The sequence below is a fragment of the Vicugna pacos genome, chromosome 21 (assembly GCF_048564905.1).
Source record: "Vicugna pacos chromosome 21, VicPac4, whole genome shotgun sequence".
NCBI lineage: Eukaryota > Metazoa > Chordata > Mammalia > Artiodactyla > Camelidae > Vicugna > Vicugna pacos.
Genome location: NC_133007.1, coordinates 30,454,180 through 30,472,147, shown reverse-complemented (window position 1 = coordinate 30,472,147; position 17,968 = coordinate 30,454,180). Strand labels below are relative to the sequence as shown.

Below are 17,968 nucleotides of genomic sequence, written 5' to 3'. Positions count from 1 at the left end.
CTTATGAACTATCTTTTAAAAAACCTAAACAAACAAACAAAAAACCCATGTCTTATACGCAAATGAGAGTGTGAGTTTTCATCCTGTTTGAGTTAACGTCGTCCAGTCCTGGGATCGGGCCGGCGCGTGGCGCGCCGGTGCCGAGCCATGCCTGAGAACCCGTGAGCTGGTGTCAGAGGCTGCAGCCACAGACAGCACTGCCCCACCTGGTGCCAGGCTCTCGTAGCTACTGCAACTCTACACGTGGGAATAATGCCACTGTTGCCTGAGAAACCTTCATCGTTCAGGGTAAAAACCAACATCGTTGAGAAGGCAGCTTGGATAGGAGCCCAGTATAATGCTTCTCAACCAGAAAGTTGGGAAACCTTTGGAACCAGAAAGGAAAAATGGAACTGTGCTAAGATTATCTTAAAAAGGCAGGACTCAGTCCTAACTCCCAACTGACTTGCATGATTATCCAAATGGTTCTAATTTTTGTCTTCAAAACAGTTGTTTTGTATTTGAAGCAACAGAAGCAAAACAGAACTTAGGCTCCATGAGTTTCACAGCATGCTGTCGGGAAGTGTACTTGAAACATTTGGTCAGGCTTTTTAACCCAGCCATAGGAAATTGATGGGGGAATGTTATGGTTCCGTTGCAGCTTTTTCTTTTATATGAATTATTTCGTGCAGAGTTCACAGAACCATACCTTTGCTGCTGTCTTGTAACAATTGGCGTGATCTGTTGAAAGGGTTTATGACAGCGTTCATTATTTTTTCTTAACAAGTAGGAAAAACATTTCAGACATTGGTTATAATACATGCACTTTATTTGATCCACCAAATTCTCTTTCTTCAAACACCTCTTTAACTTTGTAAACTGACTGTATTTCACGTGGGGAACACATGTGAAGGGTGGTGGGTCAATGCACTTTATCTTTTTCACTCTCCTCGCTGTGGGTGCCAGGACCACCACAGATGGAGTGCAGTGGACAGTCTCATTCCAGATGGGTTTGTGTTTGTTTCAAACAAGAGAAGAATCATCTCCAGCATTTACCACAGAGAAGGCTGTCTTTCCCTGGGTTTAAAACAAACATGGGCTCCCTCCAGTTCAGGGTCAAAGGGAACTGGCAGAGCTATCTGGAATCACAGGTGTGGCCAAGGCTAGTTTTGGAGGCATTGCAAACATAGACTATTATTTTCCCTCATTTTCATCTCTTTGTGGAATTCTTGTTCTTGATTCTCCCACCAGCTTCCCAGGAACATGTGCCCCTCTCCAGTTTGGATTTCAGCCTGGAACCGGGTGCCCTTTCTGTGGCTGAGTCAGGCTTACATTTTCAGAAGAAAGCATATTAAGTACTCCAGAGGGAAGAATGCATCTGTGAAAAGACAAAAGCAGATTTCCAAAGTGCAGATACCTGCTCCTGGATGCTTGTAAAATTAGCAAAAGCCTCTGCCGAGCACCCAGCCCTCTTCCCGAGCCTTGCTGTGTGGGCGCTGGACCTGCAGTCTCCTTGGCCCTGAGACTGTCTTCACTTTCCCTACCCAGAATAAAAATGAGAGCCTGTCAGATAGCCACTGGAATGGATTCATACTCTGCTTTTTCATAGAAAAGACTTAAAAAGGAACAGCAGAAAGTACATTTGTGCATTGAAGAAATCTTTGTCAATCAAAATGTTCCTAAATATTTCTTCCGTACTTAACCTCTGAAGGGATTGGAGGGCCGGGGGGGTGTGTTGAGATGCCCCTCCCCTTAGAACCAGCCATGTGCTTAAAGTCATACTGGTGGGCATTTTTCTCCCATGGCATTCATCCGTCATGAGTGAGTAGGACAAGTGAATTACCGATTTACATAAAAATGCCGTTTTCCATGTCTAATCGTGGTTGCTTTTAAGAACTGAGAATACTAAACATGAAAAAGTAGGCTGTGACTTCTTAAAGAACAGAAAAGCAGTGTGCGTCCTAAGGAAAAGTTGATCTTGTTAATTCTAATGAAATTAGATTGACCTAGAATAAAAAACGACTTAGAACTATCTTGAGCAATTTAAATCTTCCAGGGATCTGGTATTTTTAAGCCTCCTCAGTGTAAAAAGTTCTGTATAATTAGCTTTGATTTGATAGCTTATTTTTCTGATTGATGTACTTGGAAAGCTATTGTTCCTACACGTAATTTTCAGCTTTTCTGACCTACCTTTTTTGTTTTGCCTTCAAAAGAAAAATACTTGCTTCTAAAACTGCCCCTTTTTAGTTTCATGTCTGTCTTAACATAGTAGCTGCTTTATGACATCGTGGTGAGTGGAAGCAAGAAAAATCGCCTGCACATTAATCTCCATGCCCTGCAGACATCTTTAGCCCTTTTAATGAAAAGAGCTGAATTTTAAAATAGACTTTGGTTTTGTTAATTGACATTTCTTGAGACTTCCCATCAACTCAGTGCCTCTCAAGCACTGGGTTTTTTCTTCAGTTCATTAGAAAGCTTGGCAGCAAATGTCAGTTTGTGTTCCCCCTGACAACTCTCAGAGAGGTGGTTTGTTACTCTAACTTACCTCCAGACACTTCAGAATCTAGGGCATAACTTAAATATTTGTGTCCTCGTAACGTTGACATGTTACTCCTTGAAATGCTTAAGATATCCTTGAATGGGATACAAAGTCTGATCAGGTTTTGCATTTCTCTGAAATAAATCCCCATTCTTCTACAGAGCTTTTTTTTTCCTTAAAGATTAACTTCTTGGGATCTAGTCCAGCTTTAGAACTGCCAGAAGCTGTGTTCCCCTTGGTCTTCTGCTTTCAAAGTATGTGACAAGTGCCAGCAGAACATCCACGTCAGCTTGACTGGAGGGAACCTTTGGCTTGAACTTGTGTTGCCAAATAAGGCAAACGAGCATCGTTTATTTGGTGCTGTCTGAAAAGAGTTCCAGATACCATCAGTAAGGCTATAGTAAACAAGTGCGTTTCACAATACAGGCACACCTCGGAGATGTGGGTCCAGATCCAGGCCCCTGAAATAAAGCACATACCACAATAAAGTGAGTCACGTGAATTTTTTGGTTTCCCAATGCATACGGAAGTTATGTTTACACTATACTGTGGTCTGTTAAGTCTGCAACACATTGTACCTGAAAAGAACGGTGTACGTACCTTAATTTTAAAATACTTCATTGCTGAAACATACTATCTTCTGAGCCTTCAGCGAGTCATAATCTTTTTGCTGGTGGAGGGTTCTTGTTTCAGTGTTGGTGGCCAGCTGATCAGGGTGTCTCCTGAATGTTCGGGTGGCTGCAGCAGTTTCTTAAAATGGGACAACAGTGACGTTTGCTGCATGGACTGACTTCATAAACAATCTCTCTTCTCCACGAAGTGCTGTGTGATACAGCATTTTACCCACAGTGAACTTTCAAAACTGGAATCAGTCCTTTCAAACCCTGCTTTATCAACTAAGTTGATGTAATGTTCTACATCCTTTGTTGTCATTTCAGCTGTCTTCACAGCATCTTCATCAAGAGTAGATTTCATCTCAAGAAACCACTTTCTTTGTTCTCTCAGCTCTCTCAGTATGTTCACCACGTTTGCTGTTACTTCCTCCACTGAAGTCTTGAACCCCTCAAAGTTATCTGAGGGTTGGAGTCAACTTCCAGATTCCTTTGTATGTTGATCATTGGACTTTTCCCCGTAAATCACAAATGTCCTTAACGTCATCTAGAACGGTGACTCCTCTTCCAGGGGTTTTCGATTTACTTTGTCCAGATCCATCAGAGGGCTCACTGGCTGTGGCAGCTGCAGCCTCACGAGGTGTGTCCCTTAAGTGCTAAGACAGGAAAGGCAGAGCCGCTCCTCGATCCCTGGGCGCTGCGGGGCTGCTGTGTCGCAGGCGTGAAAACAGCATGAGCCTCGTACGTCTCCATCAGCTCCTGGGTGACCCGGCGTGTTGTCGGTGAGCAGTAATATTTTGAAAAGATCTCTTTTATTTGAGCCTCGGGTCTCAAGTGGAACTAAAACCGTGCACTAAACCATGTTGCAAACAGACGCGCTGTCGTCCAGGCTCCGTCGGTCCATTTCTAGGGCACAGGCAGGGTAGATTCAGCGCCCTTCCTCGGGGCCCTGGGGGTCTCGGAAGGGTCCGCGGGCACGGGCTTCGGCTTCCGGTCACCAGCGGCGGCAGCGCCAGCGGGAGGGCCGCCTGGCCCGGGGCGCTCCGAAGCCGGCCCCGACCCCTCCTCTCGCCGCCGGGGCCCCCGGGGCGTCTTCCCGCGGGGGGCGGGGGGCTGTGCTGCGCCAGCCCCTTCGCGGACGAGCCGAGCGAGCGGGCTCGGCGCCGGGGCCTCGGCCGCGCGTCCGCGCGTCGGGGCGGCGGCCTCCCTGCCGCCTCGGGAGGCGGGCGCCGGCAGCCCCACGCCGTCTGCGGAGCCCCAGGCCTCCCCTCCCGCGGCCTTCCCGGAGCGGAGCGAGCGGGGCGCCGGCTTAAGGGGGCGCTGTGTCCCGGCCCTCGGACCCCCTTCGGGCAGCGCGCCCGCCGGCGCAGCGCTTGCCCCCCTCGAGGAGGACTCCTGGGTGGCAGGCGCCGTGGCGTCCGACGCGCCTCCTCGCTGAGCGCCGTCGTCTCCAGCTCTTGACTCAGGGAGAGGCGTCCATCGCGTCCTTTCACTTGGACACTTAGAGGCCATTGCGGGGTCATTAACTGGCCTAATTTCAATATCCTTGTGTCTCAGGGAGCAGGGAGGCCCGAGGAGGAGAGATGGGGGGACGGCTGGTCGGAGGAGCAGTCGGAACACACACGGTTTATTGATTAGCTTTGCTGTCTTACGTGGGTGTGGTTCCTGGTGCCCCAGAACAATTACAAAAGTAAAATCTAAGATCACCATAACAGTAACAGAAAGGTTCGAAATACTGTGAGAATTACCAAAATGTGACTGAGGCGAGCAGATGCTTTTGGGAATATGGTACTGATAGACTCGACACAGAGTTGCCACAAACCTGCCATTCTAAAAAAATGCAGTATCTCCAAAGTGCAATCAAATGAGATCTGCCTGTAGTCGTCAAGTTCTCTGGTCAAGGCTGCTGGCCTGGCACAGCCCGCATAGTTGGGGAATCTGTCCTGAGTCAAGACTCTTAGCCAAGTTTGCCAAGAGCCCTGGGTACACCTGGGCGCTGAGGATTAAGTGAAGTGTGTGAAGTGGATCCAGTTGTAGTGCCCCCGGCTTCCCTCCTCTGCTGTGTTCACCTCATTATTGAAGACGTGATCATTCCTCAGAGTTGGACATTCTCAAAAATTAGTCTTCCTGTTGCCCGCGGTAGTGCTCATCCCCCGCCTCAGCTCCGCCACGCTGCAGCCGTGCCTGGCGTCCCCCAGCGGGAGGAGGCCTGTGTGGTGAACCCCAGCTGGGGTTCTCATGTCTCATCTGAAAAGCAGGGTGATGACACCTACTTGCAGGGACATCCTGAAGACCAGAGGGAGCAATATGTGTGCCAGCTCCCAGTAGGATGTGTTTGGGCTACACTGAAAAAAGTTCTTAGCTACTAATGTTTTAACGGTTCTAGAACGTACTGTTTGCCAGGCTGACCCCCACGGCAAAGGACTACTTAGTCCTTTGCTAAGAAAGACCTAAGTGCTTATTCATAGTGACCACTCAGTGGACGTTTATCAAAATATAGGTGAATGAATGAAAGCATTTGTTCTCAGAAGTAACAGGAGCTGACATTTCTTTAACCCTTCACTTACACTGGCCTTCCCTACCAGCCAGGGGTGTGTCAGGGTATTATGGTCTGCATTTTACAGGTGGGGAACCAAGGCCTGGACTGCGGAAGTGGCTTCCTGAGGGCTCACACGACCGGACCAGAAGGTATGGCCTCCCCTGGGAGACAAGGAGCAAAGGATTCCTCCTCTTTCCACACCCCCCGTCCTCATTCCTGCCCCCCACCCCAGTCCTAATGCATTTTCTTCCTAACTACAAACCACAATGTCAGCGTGTGATCGTGGTGGAGAATCAAAAAGAAACTGAAGACGCCCCTGTCCCACCATCCTCCTGACGCCCTCTTCACGAAGACAAGGGAGAAAGCTGTCGCCTCTGTCAAGATCTCCTGAGACCTGTAATGTCTCAAATACTGAAATGCAAGGAAGTGGGAAGCATGGGGCCTACATCTGAGCAGCTTACACTACAAATGAAGAGGTAAAAGGCATAACTACAAGTAAACGTTAGAAAATTTGTGCAGATTCCTGGGCTCAGGCCCTGAGAATCCAAGTTCATTGAGATTCTGGGCCCAAAAGTCAGTTTTTAGCAGGTGGACTCAGCCTATACTTTAAAAAACCCAGATCTCTGACCAAAACCCATGCTTTATTATTAAGAATTTAAGATCCTCAGAACTGAAGCAATTCCCCAATGTATGTATCTGGCCAGAGGACTCTAACCACTAGGCTGACGCCTGGGAAACTGCTAGGTCAACAGGTCAACAGGTCAACAGCTCAAGCATCACGGTTCCATAGGGTTCAGCCTGGCAGGAATCAGGTCTCCTGAGTGAACCCAGTCTCAGCAGGAAGCTCTTTTTTTTTCTCTTTTAAAGTGTGTTCGCACAAAATGCACAAACGTGCCTTTAACATTTGAGCAACGGGAAGCAGACAGGTTGACACCAGACTGCCAGCTTCTGAGCAGGCTCATGGCCCCAGACCCAGGACTGCAGGGCGAGGATGATGTCTGGCTCCTTAACGCCTAGGAAGGCCTATTTATTCTTTTTTGTTTTTCCGCCTTGGCCCTGTCAGTACTCCCCACTTCCGGAGATGCTCTGGCAGGAGCTCTCTGTCCAGCTGCCCCCGTGAGTGCAGGACATGCTCCCAGGGCCCTGCCGTTGGTCAAAGCTACGATGCAGAATCATCTGGGATCTCCCCACTCACTGAACATCCTGGTCCTCTCTCCCCTACATGTTAGAATTCTTCATTTGTGAATTTTGGAGTCCTAGATTTAAATTTTTTGAAAGAACTGTAATTTATATTTTCTGGATTATTTAATCACTTCATTTCCAGAACCATTACATTTGCCTTTTGTATTCACATCCTATGTTCTCTGTGTTCCCATCTCAGGCATATTTTGCAAGAGGATTTTTGTTTGGTGTGTGTGGGGTAATTAGGTTTATTTGTTTGTTTGTTTTTAGAGGAGGCACTGGGGATTGAACCCAGGACCTTGTGCATGACAAGCACGCTCTCTACCACTGAGCTATACCCTCCCCCAAGAGGTTTTTTTTAAAATACTTACTTACTGAGGTATAACATGTATACGCAAAGCACACAAAGCACAAGTAAGTAGCTCAGTGAATTTTCACGGAGTGAATGAAGCGGGTGGGCTCAGGCTCTTGCAACCACCACCAGGTTCAAAATACAGAACACTAGAACCCTGCCAGCACCCAGGAGCGCCCTCGTGCCCAAACCCTAGGCTAGTTCTGCCTGGCTTTTGAGCTTTATATAAATGGAAGTATATAGCATGTACTCGAACTGTGTGAGATTCATTCGTGTTGTTACCTGTAGCAGTTTTCCATGCATTTTCATTGCTGTGTGTTATTTCTTTGTATCAGCGTACCCCAGTTTATCCATTTCACTGTTGATGGACATCTGGATATTTTCCAGACTTGGGCAGATACAGATATTGCTGCAGTTAACATTCCTGTATGTGCCTTTTTCTGTACATAGGTGCACGTTTCTTTCAGGATTATGTGCACAAGTGATCTTGTTGGGGGCTGTGCGTTCAGCTCTTTAGGGTACATTGCCAGTTGAACCAGTGGGTTGTACCAGTTGAACACCTGCCCGCAGTTGTAAGAGCTCCAGTTCCTCCATGTCTTCAGCAACCCTGTGTGGTCAGTCTTTTTAATTTTAGATGTTTCGGTGGTGCGTAGTGGTATCGTGGAATATTAGTCTAAATAGGAAAAGTAAAATAAGTCTTCCAGAAAATAACAAGAGAACACACTCATGTCCTTGGGCTTGGCGTAGATTTGTAAACAAGACACATAAAGATGTGATCGATTATACTACATTAAAGTCAAGAACATTTGTTCGTTAAAAAAAATTTATGACTAGGAGAAGGGAGGTCAAAGCAAGAGATGATATTTATAATACAGTCACCCAACAAAAGACTTCTATCCAATATCCATCCAAATATATTAAAAATTACAGGTCAAATTTTTTAAAAGACAGCCCAGTTGATCAGGCACTTCCCAAAAGAAGGTTTCCAAATGGCCAGTAAGCATATGAAAATGTGTTCAACTAATGTAATCAGGAGAAACATACTGAAAACCTGAGAGTCCGTTTTGTCACACGGGAAGACGGTGTGACGAAGCAGAATTTCAGTGTCCTCCATGCCCGCAGCTCACAGGTCCCAGGCCTCCCAGAACAGCCCCACATGCCATGATGGCGTCAGGTGCGCCCGACGCAGCAGCCTCTGCAGCTCCTTTGGTGCTGGGGTGGCGTGTTCTTGAGACTCGGCTTTACTCCCTGGGCTCCACAAACAGGGAGCAGCAGTGTTTGGTTTGAGATGCTCAGCTGTGGCTAAGGACATGTCCCTCTGTGAGACTTTTAAGGAAAACTATCAATGTCACTGGCTGCCCCTGCCATCCTGGCCTCCCTCCTCATCCTGCCCTGCAGCTCAGAGCTGGTCCTGCCAGAGCTGAATTGTCCTGTCAGTCACCCCTAATGCCTGGAATTTACTCAGCACCTGTTTCTGAGGAGCTCAAAGCCATTTGCAGATCCTGCTGGTATAATGGCTGTCCCGTGGTCAGCTGAGCTCTCTGCTGAACTACTTCTGGGCAAAGAGGCAGTTCTCAAAACTCACCGAGACCTGGGGTGCCTTTACCAGCAGGCTCTGTGCTGGCTGGAGCCCCAGAAAAAAGGCACGATTCATCCAGGCATTACGGGATTATCCAGGAGGGACAGTGTTCACAATTATAGGAGCGTGGTTACCTAGGTGAGCTGATGCACCTGCAGACGAAGCCACACGCCGGGCTGTCACTCTTACGTGGGAGCGGGAAACTGAGGCAGGGCTGAACCTGAGAAAGTGGGGCAAGCTGGCAGCAGAGAAAAGGGGAGTGCATTTTGGTTGGGGAGGCTGGGGGGCAAAGCAGATGGGGAGAAGCCTGGGACACAAAGGAGGTTAAATAGGTTTCTGTTTTCAGCAAGGGATCCCTTGGCGGTCCTCCCAAATGTGTCTCCCAAGCAGCCCATCTTGGGCACCAGGCCCATGCGGGCACGGCCTCAGACACCCTGTGGGCCCCACCCCTTCCCTGGGCCTGCAGGAAGATCAGGGGTGAGTGCTCGGAGCCGCTCCCCCCACCGCAGCCTCTAACCCGGCTGACTCCTGCTGGTCCTTCCTTTACTCAGGCCTCTGGACACTGTGCAGGGAGCAGAAGGCACAGAGAAGAGTGAGCTGCAGGCCTGCCCACAGGCTCTCAGTGCCAGAGCAGGCGCATGGGTAGGATGAGCCTGAGTCCCCAGGTGAGGGCCGTCCACCTGGTGGAAACACCTGCCCTGGGAGGTTCCCGGGGAGTACGGAAGCCAGGGCACAAGAAAGCCAGGACGTGGCAGCACGGAGGGACCAGCCCGCAGTAGTTTGGGCAGGCATCCCTGGCCACTACCTCACTCCACTGCTGGGCTTTCCCGACAGCTCCACTGCCCCACCCCTGTGGGTCTGGGGTTTGGGTCGGGGTCGGAGACTGGCAGCGGGTGTGGGAACCGTCAGCACGGGGGATCAGGCCTGGGAGCCAGCGTGAGAGCTGGCTCAGCGTTTGTGTGCATCCGTGATTCACGAACCTGGACATCCAGACCAGGCAGCGTCCCCCGATGTCCAGCGCGCAGGAAGTGCGGGTGCTGTCTGTCCAGGCTCCACAGGGCAGGAGAGGCGTTCAGGAAGAGAGGGAGCAGCCCAGTGACTCGAGGGAAGGGAAGTGCTCTCCGTGCCGGTCTCCCTCCTCTGTGCCAACAGGCACGGGCTCCCCGTGACGAGAGAGGCTGTGGATTTGGGAGCACATGCCTGCCCACTTCCCACCTCGCCCAGAAGCTCCCACGAGACACCTCTGATGGCTGTGGCTCCCTGCGCCACCTGGGGGGAACCTGTCGGACCCACACCAGACCCTCCGGAGGCAGACGCTGAGGGGAAAGCCCTGGAAATACAGGCCTCCAACAAGCGCCTCTAACAGAGCCCGGCCGTCTGTCTCACTGCCCTTGGTTGACTTGGAGACTGAGGGTCACTGGCTAAGCCTGGAGTTGAATAAATCTTGTCATTTATGGTCCCCACTCCACAGGGAGCTATCAGCTGGGGCTGGACCTCCCAGCTCCGCAGACGGTCCCGCCCGGACTGCTGTTTGCTGAGTCGTTGGAAAGGAATGCCACAGGGTTGAATGGATCCCACCGCACCCCATCACCTCTCCACCCCACGGAGAGGCGGCCTTCGCCATCCACCTGCCCCACGCGCCCTCTCAGGGCCAGGAGAACCATGTGGCACCCTTAACTTTCACCAGCCAGAAGCTTCCATGGCCCTAGGACAAGCAAAGCCTCCCCAGTCAACTACAGAAGAGGAGATGTGGCCACGGGGCCCTTCCCTGGGACCTGCCGACCCCACTGGACCACCCGCCAACCCAGGCTCTGATGGTGCAAAACCCCCAAGCTGAGGGGCCTCCTTCCTCCAGGGGCGCCTGTGGCAGGAAGCCGCATAGCCCCTGGTTCGCCACCTAGGGGCTCGGCCAGGCCTGCAGTGACCCTCACGGCTTGGCCCCAGGCTGCTGGCCCCAGAGACTTAGACTCCCGGCCACTGGAGAGGCCGAGGAAAGAGCCGTGTCCTTACTTGGCCCTTCCCACCCCAAGCAGAGGGGCCAGAGGAGCAGCGGAGCTGGGCCAGTGCCAGGACTGTCCTGGCGCTTTGATGCATGTGGCAGCAACAGAATTCTAGAAGCCAGGACAAGTCTGGGAAAACTGCCACCACGGCCATCTCCCTCCCGACTTCCAGCTGCGCCTTGGGGCTCCCTCCTCGGGTTCAGCTCCGCCTCCGCTCCTGGCATCAGAGCAGCTCTGTTACAAGAGTGACGTGGTATCGGAAGTGGTTGGAGTGGAGATACTGGGGCAGAGGCCAGGCTCGGCCACCAGTGTTTAGTTACCCCCGAGGACTGCGCAGCCCAGCACGTGGCTTCCTGAAGCATTCCAGCTCTCAGAGCCCCACGCAGCTCTAGGAAGAAAGTTTCTAAGTTTGCCCCACAGCGGTGACAGAGCGCCCCACGGTCTGCACTGGGACCTGGAAGGGAGGCTCCTGGTGCGAGCAGAAGCCCCTGGGTGCAGCTGCCTCTCCAGCCCAGTCGCCAACAACGCCAAGGCCTCTGGTTCTCCCACTCGGGGCCGCTGTGTTCTCAGCGTGGGAACCCAAACACACTGGTACCCTCTACGCCCAGCTCCACCGCCTCTGCCTCCCAGGCTCCAGGCTTTGATTCCAGGAGCATCCTTTGCTCCTGGTGGAGGGCATCAGAGTCGAGCCTTTCAGCGGCGCTTTCATCTGAACTCCAGAAGGCTCCGGCGCTAGGCCTGCGAATTGCTGGGAGGAGAGGCCCGTCTTCCCTCCGAGAACTGGTGTGAACGGTGGCTCCGGGTGGGTTTCCCAGGTCTGAGCAGATGCCCTTGCCAGGGCTGACTCGGGTCTGACCAGCTTACTGGAAACCCCTGGTCTGTCTCAGCCAGGCTGGTGCTGTAGCCCCGCCACAGCTCTCGGCCACACGTGAAGACCCTGCACCCTCCACCCGAGTGCCACGTGACCGTCCAGTCCCGGCGGCGGCCTGCCGGCGGTTTGAAGTGCCCAGGCCAGGATCAGCACTGCTTCTTGCCCTGGGGCTGCTTGTCTGGCATCTCACGTGGGCTCCACTGGAGCACAGCCCCCTCCCATCACCATGGTCAGGGCTGCCCCCAGCCTGCTGTGGGGGGGCTGTGAGTGGCTGCCTTCTGCTACTCCTCCCTGAGGTCCTGCCTGCTTGGAGAGCTGAGACTGCAGGCGACCCTCCCGCCCCTCCCAGGCTCTCAAGTCATCAGGTCAGCCCTCCCCGTAAACCCTGTGTGGTGACCAGCATGCCTGACACAACCAAACTCTGAGAACCCCAGTTCCAACCTCCAGACATCTCCCCTTCTGTGTGAGAACCACTTCCCAGCATCCCCCGACGCTGACCCTAGCATCACCCCCTTGGACCCCACGAGAGTCCCACAGCTGCCCTCCCAGAACAGCCTTCCAGAAATCGCCCCATCCTCCCTCCCATTCCTCCTCCCCTGTCTGGTTTGGATGCCCTCATGCCTGGGCCCCGGTTGGCCCAAACCTCCGTCCTCGAGGCCAGAAACTGGGGATGTGAGCCAGGGATTAATGTCACGGAGTAAGCTTCCGAAAGCCATGGGGGCCGTCGGAAGGCCTGAGCTTAAAGATAATTTCCCTTCTCTGCAAAGGCCAGGCATTTAGTCCAAATGGGCAGAGTCAGGAAACAGTTGGCCAGCCGGGGACCGGGAGCAGCCACAGCCCAGATGGCCACCCGAGAAGAGCGAGCGACTGTCCCCAGCCGGAGGCACGAGACGGCCGCCGACCTCTTCTCCTAGAGGTAAGAGGTGGGGCGCCGGCAGCCTTGCAGGGGCTTCAGCGCAGGGCGTGGAGGGAGAGCAGCCTGGCCCCCCTGCTGTGCCCCTCAGACCCCCAGAAGGCTTGGGGGCGCCCCTCTCTGTCCTCACTGGGGAACTCCTGCCAGATGCTCAGCCATGTGCAAGCACTTTCCTGTTCTCTTCTCTTGAATTTTGAAAACCACCTTTATTTTCTAATAGCAGAAGACACTCCTGGGTTTGTGCTTTTGTTTTTAATGTAAAGATTACAGGCGTTCATAGTCGGGAAGAGGTGGCAGTGCCGCTGCTTCCCACTCCCCAACCCGTCACCAACTAAAGTCAGTCTTTCCAAATTCAATGAAACGAGGTATTGAAATTAAGTGACATGTAGGAAAGCCAGTTGACTTTCTCTCTCTGTTGGCTGCCAGCGCCTGCAGGGAGGATGGTGTTTCCCAGCCACGCAGATCACTTTTTCTTGGAGGAGAGCTCGCTGCCAAGGAAAGAATCTCTGATCGTCCAGGTTTTGTCTTTGGGCCGCAGGGAGGCTGTGACCCCCTCACTCCCCAGCTCAGGTAGCCAGGGGCTTCCAGGGAGGGAGCTGCCCTCTGGGCCCCAAGGCAACATGAAGGTGGATTTGGACTCGGAACTCCCTCTTCTGTGAGGACCTCACGCGGCTGAGTGTCTTTGTAGGGGGCAGTCGTGATGGTGGGCCTGCGTTTACTAAGCTGCCTGGACCTGGGGTGCTTGGGGGTCTCCTAACGTCTGCTCTTCCAGACGGGCTCGTCTGTGCCGGGGCGAGGGCCGGGCCCTGAGGCTCCCCTGCGAGCCACCTGCCGCCAGAGTGGGCACCACCTGCTCTCCAGGGAGTAGTCGGCGCCCTGAGCACTGGGCACTGATCTGGCACTTGCAGACTTGAAAAATAACCTTCAGTCTCTGGGAAAACGAAAGAGAATCTGCACTGATCAGAGGCAAATATGAAAAGGGTAAAAATGCCAGTTCTGAGCCTGGCTGGCTGAGTTCAAGTCCCAGTTCCACCATTTACTAGCTGGTGACACTGGTAACCAGCTGGTGACTTAACTATTCTGCCTCAGTGTCCTCGTCTGTAAAATGGGGGTAAGGATGCCTCCCTCTCGCCCTTGATGTCATTAAGTCAGTTCATTCGTGTTTGGCACAGAGCCAGCACTCACCATTCACGACTGTGACTGACTCAAAGTTCCTGTTACCAGCTGCTGGTCATGGAAAGTGGCCACGTTTTTGCCCCACATCAACTCAGTGACACAGGTACTCTTATCCCATCTCTGAGCTGTGGGAACTGAAGCACAGAGAGGACAGGAGACTTTCTCAAGGCCTTTCAGTCATTCATATGTTTCATTCAGCACGGTTTTAGTTTTGTTTTATGAAATATTTCAAGTGAAGAAAAGTACAGAGACCACTTTAACCTGTACACAGGTGCTTCTCCTGTGTTAGCATTTGGCTGTATTTGCTGGATTTCCTAACAGAGAAAATGTTGAGATAAGACCCCCTTGGTCCTCCTGTCCCACTCCCCTTTTCCTCCCCGCTTCCCAGAATCCACTGCTCATCTGAAGCCGGAGGGTGTGCCTCTCAGACAGTTCTGGGCGGTCATATGTGCAGTGAGGTACCGCTTTCTCTCTCTCAAGACGTTCCCACTGACCTCACACCGTATAATTTTGCTTTCTCCCACTCAGTATGCTTTCGAGTGTTCCCTGTGTAGATGCAGGCAGATGTGGTTCACTCCCCTTGGCTGCTGGGCCGTCTTCCATCGGACGAATAGGTCCTAATAATATGCCACAGATTGTCTGTTTGTCCTTCTGACCAGAAGAGTATTTCCAAGCTCACTATTTCACACAGGACACTGCAGGGAACAGCCCCAGGCCCCTCCTCATGCTCACATGTGCAGGCTTCTCTGGACACAGACCCTTCCGTGGGGTGGCTGACAGAGCAAGGGGTGAGCTTCCCCAGATGGTGCACATTGCCCTACAGTCTCCGCATTTCTACTCCCTGAGCAAGGAAGGCAGTTCTCAGCTCTCTGGCCAGGACCAGCACTTTAAGCTTTCAATGGAGTGGCATCTCTCACAGCTAATTCATTAAGTGCTTACCAGCAGCCAGAGTTCACCAGGCACCGCGCACAGTTACCAAGTGGCAAAGCAGGAACCAGGAGCCCAGTACCCTGAGCCCGGGATCCCATGTGGGAGACTGTAGACAGAGGGTCTCTGCTCCCCCTTCCTGCAGCCCTTACCAAGCTCTGATTTACATAATCAGTTATTTACAAGTCTGCAGCCACCACCCCCTTATCCCTCATCCCTGGGGCAGTGATCCCCTCCAACAGAAGGTCTCCATGTTACTATTTTTTGCATCTCTAGAACTGTGCTGTCCCATATGGCAGGCGGCAGCCACATGTGGCTTCTGAGGACTTGAAATGTGGCTAGTCCAAATCAAGATGCACTGTAAGTGCAAAATACACATGGGCTTTGGGAGACTTAGCATGGAAAGGAAGAATGTAAAACTATCTTATTAGTAATTTTTATATGGACCACACGTTGAAATAATTTTTGGATAAATTGGCTAAATGAAGTATGCTATTAGAATGAAATTCGCCTATTTCTTTATACTTCTTTTAAACAAGGCTACTGGGAAATCGTTAACGGCACCTGGGGCTTGAGTGAGATTTCTGTTGGAGAGCAGAACCAGGCTGGCGCCTTGTGGCAGGGCCTGGGAAAGTTTGATGAGTAAGTGAGTGGCCAACGCTTTGAGAACAGAACCATGGTGTGTCTGAGTCCCCTGTGGCCCATTCCTGGTGTTCTCAGACTGTGCAGAGCAGCTGGTCCCTTACTGGAGACCCCAGGGGAGGGAGGGAGTGACCGCAGAAGCCGACAGCCTGTGGAGGGAAGACTGGGCATCTGCTGGGCCAGCCCCCCAGAGCACAGCCTCCCGGAAAGCCCCATGTTGGCCAGAGAAACAATGTTCTGCAGAACAGCTCCGGCGCCTTTGGGGTCTGCCCCGTCCCAGCCGCTGCATGTGACACCCCACCCTCTGGCACTGTCCCCTGTAGGTTCATCCAAAGCCCTGGGGAGGCCAGGACTACACTGAGGGTTGCAAGCCAGCACTTGGCTACCCAAGTCCTCCCGGAAGAACGCTCGGCCCCGGGCACAGTGCCCTAGCCCTGCGCACCAGGCGCCCACTTTGATGCCTCAGAAAGGTTACCTTTGAAGATGCCAGTCCAGGCGGCTGAGCCAGGCGAGGCTTGAAAAATGAGCCCTAAGGCTCTAGCCCGCCGCATTCTGAGGAGTTGCCCCTGAGCAGATGGGGAGCCCGGGCTGAACCGGGGGGGAGGTCCCTCTCTTTTCAAAGATGTGAGGAAACCTTTCCCATCTGGCATCTTTGGGAAAAGTCTAGTTCACTTAAGCTAAGGTTTCAGGTCACTGAATCTGATCCCTTCAGGCCCAGCGCTTAAACATACTTCAATGGTTTTAGATGGGAAATAGTTAACAATGGTGTTTATCCTTTTCTCTGTGATGAATGGTGACACCCCCAGGCTCTGTCAAGCACCGCAGTCCCCAACGGGCACACTTTCTGGGTCTTCGTTCTCCTTCTCTGGCACCAGGCTCTTCACCAGCTGATGCTTCTGGCTCCAGCAGGGCCCCTGCCTCCCGCATCCCCCCAGCTCACTGCCCCCTGGCTTTGAAATGCTTCTACTAAGCTGAGCTGGGAAAGCCCAGCTTATTCCAGAACATGTGAAGGAAGTCTTGCCTCTGACCCCTGCTTTTCTTCACTTGAAGATCTTTCCACTTCCGGACCTGAAGAGCTTTGCCGTTCTTTCTTGTGGCTGCAGTCTTGCTTGTTTTTGTTTACTGTTTTTCTCTCCAGCTCTGGAACCATTCATAGGTCATGGAGAGCCCACTGGGCCTGGTGCAGCCCTGGTCCATCCGCCTGACCAGTGTCTCTCCGAGCCCCTCCAGCCCAGCCTCCCTGCAGCAGGGTGGGGCCAGCTTTGCAGCCCTCTAGTCTGTCCACCACCCGGCTGAGAACGCTGCCGAACCCCTCAACCCCCGGGGCCCGCTGGTCTGGCCCCTCTGACCTTCGGCATGGCTCACGCTGCCCTCCCACTCTGGGCTCCTCTGCCAGGCCTCCCGAGGGACTTCAAGGCAGGGCCGCCCTGTGGTCACTCCCATCCTGCCACCTTCCCTGCCTTCTTACCTCAGCCCTGCACCCTGCCATGTGCCCCGCCGCCCCCGACCTTTGCCCCCATAGCTCCCATCATGCTTGCCCCACACGTGGCAGGGCTCTCTGCCCTCAGCCTGCAGACTCCACGAGGCAGGGTCCTCCTTTGTCTTTCCCCCATACCGCCAGCACCCAAAAGAGTGCGGGCACCTGGGAGGTGCTCTGCACGTGAGGAGCTGAAGGAATGGGCGGCTGCCCCAGCTCTTCTCTCGCCCAGGTGTGGGCTGGGAAACACCAGTCCTGGTTCCTCTGCGCACACGTGCCCCTCCCTCGGGAGGGGCCGGGCTGCCCAGCCTGCGGCGCCTCGGGGGTGCTCTCCGAGGTGCCGGGAGCCGCTGCCCTCTCCTCTTCCTCGCCCTCTCTGCCTCCATTCCTCCTCCTCTGTCTCCTTCCGTTCTCCTCCAGGCGCTCCTGCTTTGTCTTCCCTCTTCTTTCCGCTCCCCCTACCCTTCTTTTTGGGAGCCCAACCTTTGCCTTCCCGCTCCCCTCTACAGGTGCTCCAGCCCCTCCGTAAGACTCCGGGGCTCCCCTCTCTCTGCTGCAGAGCTGCCCTCAGGCTGGTGGTGTGGCTCAACCACCCATAGCTCTTAAAAAGCCCAGAGCCCCGGAAGCCCAGTCATTCCAGGGCCTGGTCCCTGACGGGCCGTGCCTCTCCCTGCATCAGCTCTCGTGGCCAAGCCCAGGAGGTGTTAATGCGGCAGCTGGTGTCATTGCTGTTGTCATGTTACAGCCTTAATGAGGGGTAACTTACACACCGTAGCATCCACCTGCTTTACGTGCCCAGTTCAATCATTTTTAGTAAATGTACAGATCCCTCTGTCCATTTGCAGTCCCTCCTCATTCCCAGCCCCGGCCCTAAGCAACCACCAGTCTGCTTTCTGTCTCTATGCATTTCCCCGTCAGGACACTTCCTATACAGGGAATCATCCTCAGTGTGGCCTTCCGTGTCTGCCTTCTTGCACTGACATGTTGGTTTTGCAGTGCACGCACGCCGTGGCAGGTGTGACTGCTTCCTTCCGACTTAAGGCTGAGTAGTATCCCACGTCCGGAGGGACACGGCATAGGCAGCCCTGCTCAGCGGGGGGCTGTCGGGTTGTTTCCAGCTTCTGGTTCTTGTGGATAGTGCTTATACAGGCCTTTTCTTTGCATGGCCACATGTTTCCATT

The 17,968-nt window shown here is 53.1% G+C and overlaps 1 long non-coding RNA gene and 1 other non-coding gene across 2 annotated transcripts; both read right to left on the bottom strand.

Annotated features, from left to right (window-relative positions):
- Positions 1-870: 870 nt before the first annotated feature.
- LOC140688138 (uncharacterized) lies at positions 871-4,077 on the bottom strand. Its single transcript, XR_012062907.1, has 3 exons — positions 3,119-4,077; positions 2,525-2,979; positions 871-1,357 (listed from the first exon to the last, which is right to left on the bottom strand). It is a non-coding gene; the product is annotated as an uncharacterized lncRNA (long non-coding RNA).
- A 3,043-nt stretch (positions 4,078-7,120) lies between these two features.
- TRNAD-GUC (transfer RNA aspartic acid (anticodon GUC)) lies at positions 7,121-7,193 on the bottom strand. Its single transcript has one exon. It is a non-coding gene; the product is annotated as a tRNA-Asp (tRNA).
- Positions 7,194-17,968: the final 10,775 nt, after the last annotated feature.